The 11,470-nt window shown below is 32.0% G+C and overlaps 1 protein-coding gene across 3 annotated transcripts in view; it reads left to right on the top strand.

Annotated features, from left to right (window-relative positions):
- The first annotated feature begins 1,430 nt into the window (after nt 1-1,430).
- rn (rotund) overlaps nt 1,431-11,470 on the top strand; it is a 152,082-nt gene continuing 142,042 nt past the window's right edge. For all 3 annotated transcript variants that reach the window (XM_089710258.1, XM_089710260.1, XM_089710257.1), the window contains exon 1: nt 1,431-1,641. The gene's annotated coding sequence lies outside the window, so the exon portion shown is untranslated. The remainder of the gene's footprint in view (nt 1,642-11,470) is intronic.

Raw genomic sequence — 11,470 nt, 5'->3', positions numbered from 1 at the left:
ATGAATTTATTGCGTGCTCGCCTGGAATCGAACCCCCGACTTATCGATTTGAAGTTTAAGGTTCTCACCACTGGGCCACATAACTGCATCGATCATGCTGCATGTCAGTTTAATTAGCAGGATAGAAAATAGAAAGACACGTCAATTAGTTACCATCACGTAGTTTGCATGTCATTCATTTCAATCATTTAATTAAATTTTCATTCAAAAAAGACGCGAAATACTTAATAAGGAATAAGTATTGTTATTATTATTTACCTATAACCTCAAAATCCCTTATTTGTACGCTACTAGGACAATTTGCATGACCATTGAACCAAGAAGGCAGGTCAGAAAGAATAATAAGATTTAATAAAATAAAATAAACAGACGTTACGAATATTGAGAACCTTCCGTCGTTTTAAATAGATACTATTTTTGACAATAAAAAAAATCATCATCATCATCAGCCCATGTTCCCACTGCTGGGACATGGGGCCTGCCAGACCATAGAACACGCTGGCCAAGTGTGGGTTGGCGGATTGTCGTCTAACTTTTGATTCTTCGATATATATCGGTTTCCTCACGTTGTTTTCCTTCACCGTTCAAGCAGTGGTGATGAGCTGATAAATCAATTTGTATTCTGCACGCTCGCCTGGTCTCGACTTATGGATTTGAAGTCCAAGGCCATTGAAGTTACCTACTGCTATTTTAGTAGTAGTTTGTAAAAAAATGAAATTATTCTAGGTAGGTAAATAATAATTTCAATAAAGAAAATATTAGATATATAACGTAATCAATTATACTGTAGGTATATTAAAGTTTGTAAGCTACAATAAACTAATGCACAGACGAATTATAATAATTTGCTTGTATGAATTAAGAGAAAAATGAAAAATCTATTCGCGTTACTGAGTTATTTAATAAAATAATTGGCAGCTCAGTGAATGATAACGGATGAATATAAATTGATGCGGTTTGAACATTTTAATGATAAAAAAAGTTCAATTACGTTTAAGGATTTTGTTAGTGTTGTTGTTTGTGTCGATGTTTTTGACGTTTTATTAATAGGTAGAGTTCAATGTTAATAGTTTATAAAATATGTTTTTAACTATATTCAAATCATATAACTGGATATAATAACGTATAATAACTAATTACAGAAGATAATAAAATAAATACCATAATTCATTGTTTTTTAAATGTATAATTCTATCAATAAAATCTTAGCCTAACCATTTGCGAATAAAAAAACATAAGACAATGCACTCTACGCAAAAAGCCGCTCACATACAAACTATATAACATAATATATACTATATGTCATATACAGACCACACCCACACTACCACGCCCACATGGCGGCCTTCCATCTCTTTCTTACATGCACAAAAGCCTATATCCATCTCTCACGAATGCATGCCGCCCACGATATTTCGAGTCATGGTTTTTAGTAATCAGTGGACCCTTGTGCGGGGTTGTCGCGTCGCACGGCGGAAAAAACGCGATAAAAAATTCAAATACCGGTTTTTTTCGTCGGTTTTTATCTGATATCAATGATAACACGATAGTGTTAATCTTTTAGTGTTTAGCGGTTTTTTGACTGGTGTTTTGTCGACTGTGTTATTAGTGGTGCAGTGATAGTGATGTGTTTTTGTGGAGGTAAATATCGATATGCGGATTTTTTGCTGGCTATCGAATAGGTTGGCTTGGTACATACCTATTGAATACATCGATTAAATATAAGAAAATGCTTTTTGTAATTGAGCTGGAGGCTCTACCTAGAGTTAAATAAACTTTATTATGCCTTTATAGCAAATATTTAAAACAATACAACAATTATCTACGAATTAACTATTAGTACATTAAAGCCTCTGTTTTATTTAATACGACAATAAAATGAATCGTTAGAAAATTATATAGTTGGTACCTTTAAATTGTAAAGCATACTTACATATAAACTAGTAGGTATAGATACGTATCCATTTTCTAAGTGCATTGCTAAAGCTTAAAATAAATACGTGTAGAGTAGAGTAGAGTCAGTACATGTATCTAGAGTACAGAGTTGACTTGAAAAAACAAGAACTCTTGAAAAAAAGTAGAGTATAGAATCAATTTTATTTACAACATCATGGAGATTTATTAAATCACTTTTTAAACTGTACCTATCATATTAAAAGTGTCATTACCTACCAGTACCTATTTAAGGATTTTAAAAATCAAGCAAGCATAGGTTTTGTAAGAACAAAGTTTAAACTGAGAGACAAACAGCAAAGTTTCCACCAAAGTAGACAAAAGCTCTACAAAGGATATATATCTTGACACAGACAACATAAAAAGTTTTTACCTTTGTGATAGAAAGGTTAAAAAATATTTAATTAATAATAAATAAAGATTTAAAAAATAATAATGTCTTACTAGCTGCGCCCCGCGGTTTCAACACGTTGCTCCGCTCCTGTTGGTCTTAGTGTGATGATATTATATAGCCTAATAATAGCCTTCCTCGATAAATGGGTTATCTAATACTGAAAAAAATTTTCAAATCGGACCATTAGTTCCTGAGATAAGCGCGTTTAAACAAACAAACAAATAAACTGTTCAGCTTTATAATATTAATTATAGTACCTACCTATAGGTAGATACAGACCTACCTACGTCGGTACGAAATGCGCCGGAGCAAGTGCTACTCGTACCTGGGTATATTTTAATTTACTAACGAGATGCATGAAAAGTTTTCTTTCTAAAAATGTAAAAAAAAATCAAGCAGAACTTTATCATGTCCAATATTATTCATTATTCCTAGCTTTATCCGTTTTAAAGGCAAGTGCTGTAAATAAGCACTGATTTTTACTATTTTAAATATTCGACTACAAAACATAATATTTAAATTAATAATCATTAAAAATTAATAATTTATAAAAAAAAAAATATCATACCTACATAGTACATGCCTACTGTATTGCCTCTGCAGGTATAGTCGATAGAGTCTTCCTTAGAGGGCTTAGGCCGTAATCCACCACGCCAAGTGCGGGTTGATAATATAAAGTTTGTTAGTATTTTATTATATTATCTATATGCATGATAAAGATTTCATTTTTTTATATTTTATTTTATTTTTATTAACGATTCATTAATTTTCTTTCATATTAGTATAATAACTGTGATCGTATCGCGGTATTAATGTTGAAAAGCCCGACGCAGCATTCATTGTTTTATTTATTTGGAAGTGTGTTTGGAAAAATAAATTGTTTAAGTAGGTACGTATTAATTGCCATAATTTCGTCTATGAATTATTATGTTCTGAAAAATTAACGTTCTTCATAAATGAGCTGATATCATTCAATAAATTGTGAGTAGGTAAAAATTTTACTACCTACGGGTAGAGTCGATAGACGTATCTAAGTGTGAACAATAACAATAATTTTATTTTATTCTGATCTCTCGGTAAATTGATCTTTAGAAGTTACTCTATTCAATGAAAAGGCCCAGATAACATAGCTGTAAATTAAAACCTAACAAAAAATTATAAACAAAATGACAAATAATTAAACTAATAACTTGATTAACATCGTAACTGGAGTATTTAAAATTGTGTAAAAAACTAAACGTTTTTAAAATTAGTTACGATATGATTACGGTAAGTATAATTAATTATTAATTTGTTATTTAACTCGATTCAATATTTTTTACATGACTTATTGAATTTATTTTTCGACTGACCGGTTGGCTTGGTTGGTAGTGGCCCTGCCTTCCAAGCCAGAGGTCGTGGGTTCGATTCCCACCCGGGGCAAATATTTGCGTGATGAACATAGATGTTTGCTCTGTGTCTCGGTGGTAATTATTATCTATATTTAATGTATTTATTTAAAATTATATAATATGTATGTTTATCAGCCATCTGGTTTCCATAACACAAGCGAAAGCTTAGTATGGTGTCAGATCGTGCCGTGTGTGAAAATTGTCCTGAAATATTTATATTTATTTATTACAAAAAACGTATTTAAATCATATACAACGAAAAATCATTTTATTTACATTTTTGGTGGATTACATATGTAATCTTTTCTTTTACCTACTATAGTGCGAAAATCTGTTTGTCTGAGCTTTTACGGCTAAACCGGTGCATTGATTTGGATGAAATTTGAAGTGAAAATAATAACGCAAGAATACTAACCCGGTCAAATTAGGCCAAGAAAGAACAGTAAAGTTACATTAATTACCATAGTTAGAAAAAAAATTGTTTAAAACATAATAAAAAGACGTGTGGCACTCGGGGACTGCCGCGGTAAAGCTATTGCATGCTATGGCCTTCAAGCCACACATCCGCGTCCGTCGGAGTGGGGAGCGTGAGGTTTTTCGTTACTAAATTTCTGGATTCGGTCCCCGCGCTCAAGGCCTGCGATAGAAGCTATGCAATAGCTTAAAAATAAAATTAGAGAGTTCCCCATCATTCCGGTACTAACAAAAAAATCTATTCAAGGTTGAGGTTTTTCTCTAGGTAATACCAAGGGATTGAAATAAGTGGATGAAAGCTTTTGGTTGTGGATATGACCGATGGTAGACTGAACAACATATTATAATATTTAAGTCTATACTAATATTATAAAGCTGAAGAGTTTGTTTGTTTGTTTGAACGCGCTAATCTCGAGAACTACTGGTCCGATTTGAAAAATTCTTTCGGTGTTATATAGCTCATTTATCGAGGAAGGCTATAGGGTATATATCATCACGCCACGACCAACAGGAGTGGAGCCACGGGTGTGAAACTGCGTGGGGCAGCTAGTATTGTATATAGTGTGACGGAACATTCAACGCATTGTAGTAAACCCCATGCAATAGGCCTTGGTCATCTTATACGATAAAAATACTAACTATATGTATTTACGAATACTATGTATAGTATTGTGTTCTATATAAGTAAAATAGGTAACTTTTAACGATACTTCTCTGTCTAAATGTAAGACTGTAACAAACACCAAAATTATTTTTTTATTTATTCAAAGAGATGTCTTTAAGAAGCGTGCTGGCAAAAGGTAGAGACATGCATAAATATCTACTTATTTTAATTTTATTTCATTTATTTTCTTATAAAACTGATTTCATTTAAAATACATAATCACATTCTTATATTAACTTAGTCCTTCTTTTACTTTCAATTCAATTTTAAATTAGATTAAGTATCTTATGTATGAACTAACTTTTCGCCCGCGGATTCGTCCGTGTTTTCAAGAAAAAACCCGCATGGTTCCCGTTTCCGTGGGATTTCCGGGATAAAAACTATCCTATGTGTTAATCCAAGTTACCGTCTATGTGCTAAATTTTATTGTAATCGGTTCAGTAGTATTTGAAAGAGTAGGTACATACACAAACATCTTCACAAACTTTCGCATTTATAATATTAATTAGGATTTTTATTCAATCTGAAAACTGAAATGTATCTAACTGTATATTCTCGTATTCATTAATTAAATGATAAATGAATGAATTCTTGACATTCATCATGTGTATTACCCTTTATGGATTTGTGCATGATCGGATCCGTGACTTAGTCGTTTTGTTCGTCACGCAAAAACTACGAGTGTTTGTGAAAATAACTATCGCACTGTAAATATAACTAAATCATTGGTATAGGTACATATTATTTAAATCTTTGTTTGATGATTTTAAGGATCAAATACATTAGGTATTAAAACATCTTAGCTATACCCAATTTAAGCTCTTAAAAAAGGTATGTAAAAGTTTAAGCTACTCCTTAAAATATACCTACCTAGATTGCAAAATTTTTTATAGATTTTTCGTATATTAATCGGATCATACGGACATAGGTATTACAATTAAACGTAGGTATATCGTAACTTTTATTTAGACACTCACAAATTTATTTATTTATTCGAAGTGTTATTTGTATTGATTAGGATAAAAATACAATATACATTAGTCATATAACAAGGTACAGCTAATTCTTTATTCTGCCTTTATTTTTACACAATTTATAACTATATTGTGCAATATCTACACAATATATTACATTTATGCTGTATGCATGCATATGCATATATAATATAAGGAAATATTATTCATTTTTATTATTAATGATGTAAATAATAGATACCTAAGTCACGGAACCCTCGCGTGTATTCGACTCGCTCTTAGCCAGTGTTCGATTGCTAAGAGTAACAAATATAAAAAAATACGCTACGAATTATCTCCGTTGTTTTTGGCGACGCCGGTTAAAAAAGATATAAATGTTTAAAAAAAATCTAAATGTAAATAGGTATCGGAAATTATAATTTTATAAATATTATTTTTCAAACATAGGTAGGTACCTAACAGTTTCGTATGAGCTATTAAAGTGTCTAGGTACTAGGTAATGATTAGAAAAAATATGATATTAGAAAACTTATAACCTGACAGTCCTTGCTAGCTTTGAATTAAGTTTAACCGCTATAATTCAGAATCTTACTACAATGGTTACAAACATAAAACAACGGTAAAACCATGATTCGAATAAAATATATTTAAAACATTCTCATATTATATCTTCTTATATATAAAAATGAATCGCAAAATGTGTTGGTAAGCGCATAACTCGAGAACGGCTGAACCGATTTCGATAATTCTTTTTTTATTATATTCCTTGAAGTACGAGGATGGTTCTTATGTAGAGAAAACGTAAACATGTACCACGGGCGAAGCCGGGGCGGACCGCTAGTATGATAATAAACTTGCATGTAAAGAACAGAAATGGAGTTGTTATCAATCAAAAACTACGTGATTCTAGACGTGCGTGCAATTAAATTGTTTTTGCAATTTATCTTTTATCCACATTGCTACAAAAAAAGAAAACATAGTGAAGTAAAATAAGTTTGGTCATACATCTGCCAACCCACGCTTGGCCAGCGTGGTAGTTAATAGTAGGTACCTAAATGTCAGATCAAAGGTATGCCCACACTTGGCCAGCGTGGATTATGGCCTAAATCTTTTTATACTGGGTTCGTGTACATTGCAGGGAACAAAATAAAAATGATGATAAGAATCCTTTTTTTTTATCTTAAGAGGAAAAACATATTTTTTTTATACATAATAAAGAGGTTTTAACAAACAACATGTAGGATACATTTTAAAGTAACTTTTAGGGTTCCGTTGAGAAAATTGAAAATCCCTCAAACGAAGAGCTTTAAAAAAATATTTGCATTAAATTATTAGATACTAGAGGTCCGCCCCGGCTTCGCCTGTGGTACAACATATTACTTCGCAATAAAAGGTAGCCTATGTCCTTTCTCGGGTATCAAAATATCTCCATACCAAATTTCATGCAAATTGGTTCAGTAGTTTAGGCGTGATTGAGTAACAGACAGACAGACAGAGTTACTTTCGCATTAATAATATTAGTATGGATAGTACGCATTAAAAACCAAATGATCGCGTGTTATAGTTCATAATAAAGCTTGATTTCATCAAAAGAAGTAGAGCTATAAAGCTGCATTTCCACTGATATTATTTGCATTTACAGTGTAAACTATACTTTACAAATCGCTTTATGTATGAAGGAGTTAATCAATCAAATAAATAAGTATTTTATGATAAATACAACATGTAATTCGTTATTGACTATATTTGGCGGGATTTATATACCGAGACGATTTTAATATTCATTTTATTGTATAATAATTCATCATTTATTATTAAAAGATAGTTAACACTATGCAATTTCGCTTTAGTTAATGATAGCATTTTATTTTATTTTTAGTTAAATAAATCCGGTTGGCTTGGTATGTATAGTATCCCTGCTTTCCAAGCCAGAGGTTGTGGGTTCGATTCCCACCCGGTGCAAATATTTGTGTGATGAACATAGATGTTTGCTCTGTGTCTGGGTGTTGAATGTCTTTATAAGTATTTATTTAAAAATTATATAATATCTATAATATGTATGTTTATCAGCCATCTGGTTTCCATAACACAAGCGAAAGCTTAGTATGGGCTGTATGGGATCAGATCGTGCCGTGTGTGAAAAATTTTCTTGAAAATATTTATTTTTCATAGTTAAAATTATGACAAAACATACACACGGAATACATACGGAACCAGCAAAGTAACATGTAGGTATCATCGCTATGATGGAAAGCTGTGTACTACGAATGTTAGGAAATAATAAATTATATTTTATTTAAAAAGAAGCAATAGATTCTTGACAATAAATGGTGTAGATTGCAGTCACTACTCACTACTATTCCATAAACTACCACCATATGTTACCATTCCATACCAAATTGTTAAGCATTTTTACATAAACAAGTTAAATATAAATTCCATCCACAGTATTTATTATATTAACACCATTTAGAACTAGATTAACTGTTATTTTATATTACTGTTTTAAAGAACATTTATTTATAAAAATAAATACATAAATGTCAACTGAGCTCGTGTAGTTTATTAAAAATACAGATATTCTGCAATATAAAGTTATAGAATTACAACTTCGCAACTAAGTTAAAATAACTGTTTAAAATTCAATACATAATATACAACGCACGTGCGCTCCTACATACCATTTAATTTATATGTATTTCATATATATTACTAATATACACATACCTGTCATATATAGGTACTAATAAATATATGTATTAAATGTTTGATAATTGATTTAATACGATTTGTTGTTTATGTTTTTTGTCGTGTGTGTAATCCGGGAGGCTAAGTAGTGCAGTGGCTTAAGTTAAAGTTATTACAAGTGAAAATGTGTAGATAAGTTACCAACACATAATACGATCTTCAAAAATGCTTAGACGTCAAAGTAAGATGGCATATTTCAACTATCGTGAGCGACAAAGAGATAAATTTTGACGTGCCTATGCCTTTTAACCTAAAATATCATTGTTAAGTTAGTAACTGAAGTTAGTTAAAGAAGGACTCTATGTTATGTTTCGGGTGAAGATAAAATAGCCGGTTGGCTTGGTTGGTAGTGGCCCTGCCCTTCAAGCCAGAGGTCGTGGGTTCAATTCCCAGTCCCACCCGGGGCAAATATTTGTGTTATGAACATAGATGTTTGCTCTGTGTCTGGGTGTTAATTATCTATATAAGTATTTATTTAAAATTATATATGTATGTTTATCAGCCATCTGGTTTCCATAACACAAGCGAAAGCTTAGTATGGGATCATATCGTGTCCTGTGTGAAAATTGTCCTGAAATATATTTTATTTATTTAATAGTCAAGTAGAATAAAAAATTTTGAGACCCCATTTAATGATATAGGTATGGGACCACAGTAATTTATATTTATATTAGTATTTATATATTATGTACCTATATGATAAGGTAAGTATATTCTTTCTGGTTTGTCTGCAAGAAAGCTGCCTATCTTGTTCAAAGGATTGAAGACCAAATAAAGCAATTTATAATAGATTTTATTAGGAGCTTTTTCCGTATTTTTGCAATTACATATTCCTAATTATTTGTACGATATATAGGTATAGATACCTTAATATCTTATATATAAAATTCTCGTGTCACAATGTTAGTCTGCATACTCCTCCGAAACGGGTGGACCGATTCTCATGAAATTTTCTGTGCATATCGGGTAAGTCTGAGAATCGGCCAACATCTAATTTTCATATGTACCACGGGCGAAGCCGGGGCGGACCGCTAGTACCTCTATAAATACCTTAATAACAAAGAAGAAAACAATATTAAAACATGATGTAGAATAGAAACACTATTTCCAGCCATATCACTATAGGTATGCAGTGATCTCTCGAGAAGAAGAGCCTTTTTTCAATAATTACAGTTATCAGTCAATCCTAAACTACCAATAAACAAAATTCCATCAAAACCAGTCCAGCAGTTTCGAACATACTGTTTAATTAATTTAATTTACATCGAAGACTAAAACCGCATTACATCGTTTAAGTTAATGCTTAACTTGACGCTTTAACGGTTACTTAAAGTGGCTAATTGGTTTACTTGCGTGATAATTGAAAAAATATACCTTATAAATAGAATTGTATTTAAGAATGTAACCGCCATGCAAATTACAATCGACCATTTCGATATATTTAATTGTTGGTTTTTTTTATTGGTATTAAAAGTTTTAAACGCATTATAGATACGGTTTATTTAATAATTAACATTTCTGTAGGTAAGCAATAAGATAAACATAGGTGGGAACCAGAGTGTTCCTTTTTAAGAATACCTACCTACTAAATAATATACCTATCTATACTAATATTATAAATCTGAAGAGTTTGTTTGTTTGAACACGCTAATCTCAGGAAATACTGGTCCGATTTGAAAAATTATTTCGGTGTTAGATAGCTCATTTATCGAGGAATGCTATTTATTATCACGCTAAGAACAGCAGGAGCGGAGTACTGCGGGTAAAACCGCGCGGCGCAGCTAGTAAATTATAAGTAGCGTCTTTGCATCTTGTATTAAACATAACTAGGCTCACTCTTCCGTCTCTATATTATTTTATTTCATGCTTTTAGGCAATTTTAGGACTTTGAAATAAAATACATTCTTTTTTATCATTTTATTTATATTATTTAATGACATTTAATGCCATAAACAAACGGAAAATATAAGTATTAAAGATAGATAGCACACGCAAAGTTGCAAGCAACGCCGCGGGCAACAACCATCACATTCTTGAAGGTAATTAAAGCTAACGTGGTCTAAAAACATTTAATAAAACAAGTTATTGTAAACGGTAACTCGGTCCGCGTCAAAGCGCACGCGATCAGACACATTTAGTGTGTAAATGAACCGATAACATTATAGATAGGTACTATAGGTATAAATAGAGGTATAGATACCTGTCTATACTAATATTATAAAGCTGAAGAGTTTGTTCGTTTGTTTGAACGCGCTAATCTCAAGAACTATTGGTCCGAGTTGAAAAATTATTTCGGTGTTAGATAGCCCATTTATCGAGGAAGGCTATAGGCTACATATTATCATCACGCTAAGACCAACAGAAGCGGAGACACGCGGGTGAAACCGCGGGGCGTAGCTAGTTACCTATATATCCTACTCACTACATAGTTTATAACAAAGTCGCTTTCTCTGTCCTTATGTCCCTTGGTATGTTAAATCTTTAAAACTACGCAACGGATTCTGATGCGGTTTTTTAATAGATAGAGTGATTCTCGATGAAGGATTTAGTACCTATGTGGTTTATTATGTTTAAGACAAAGGGCGCGAAGCCGCGAGCGGAAAGCTTCATCACTACATAGTATAAAACAAAGTCGCTTTCCCTGTCCCTATGTCCCTATGTCCCTATGTCCCTTTGTACGCTTAAATCTTTGAAACTACGCAACGGATTTTGATGCGGTTTTTTTTAATAGATAGAGTGATTCAAGAGGAAGGTTTATATGTATAATAAGATCCATTAAGTAGTGGAGAAGTACTGTTATTTTTGAGGTTTCTAATGTGATGTCGTAAAAAATTACATTTATTCCGCTTACATTGCAAACGCAGGCTGAACC

Source organism: Colias philodice, chromosome 24, assembly GCF_061535455.1.
Source record: "Colias philodice isolate Cphi_HAF_F1 chromosome 24, ilColPhil1 Martin Lab GWU primary, whole genome shotgun sequence".
In the NCBI taxonomy this organism is placed as follows: Eukaryota; Metazoa; Arthropoda; class Insecta; order Lepidoptera; family Pieridae; genus Colias; species Colias philodice.
The sequence above is the reverse complement of the archived record's forward strand: the minus strand, read 5'-3'. Positions and strand labels throughout refer to the sequence as shown.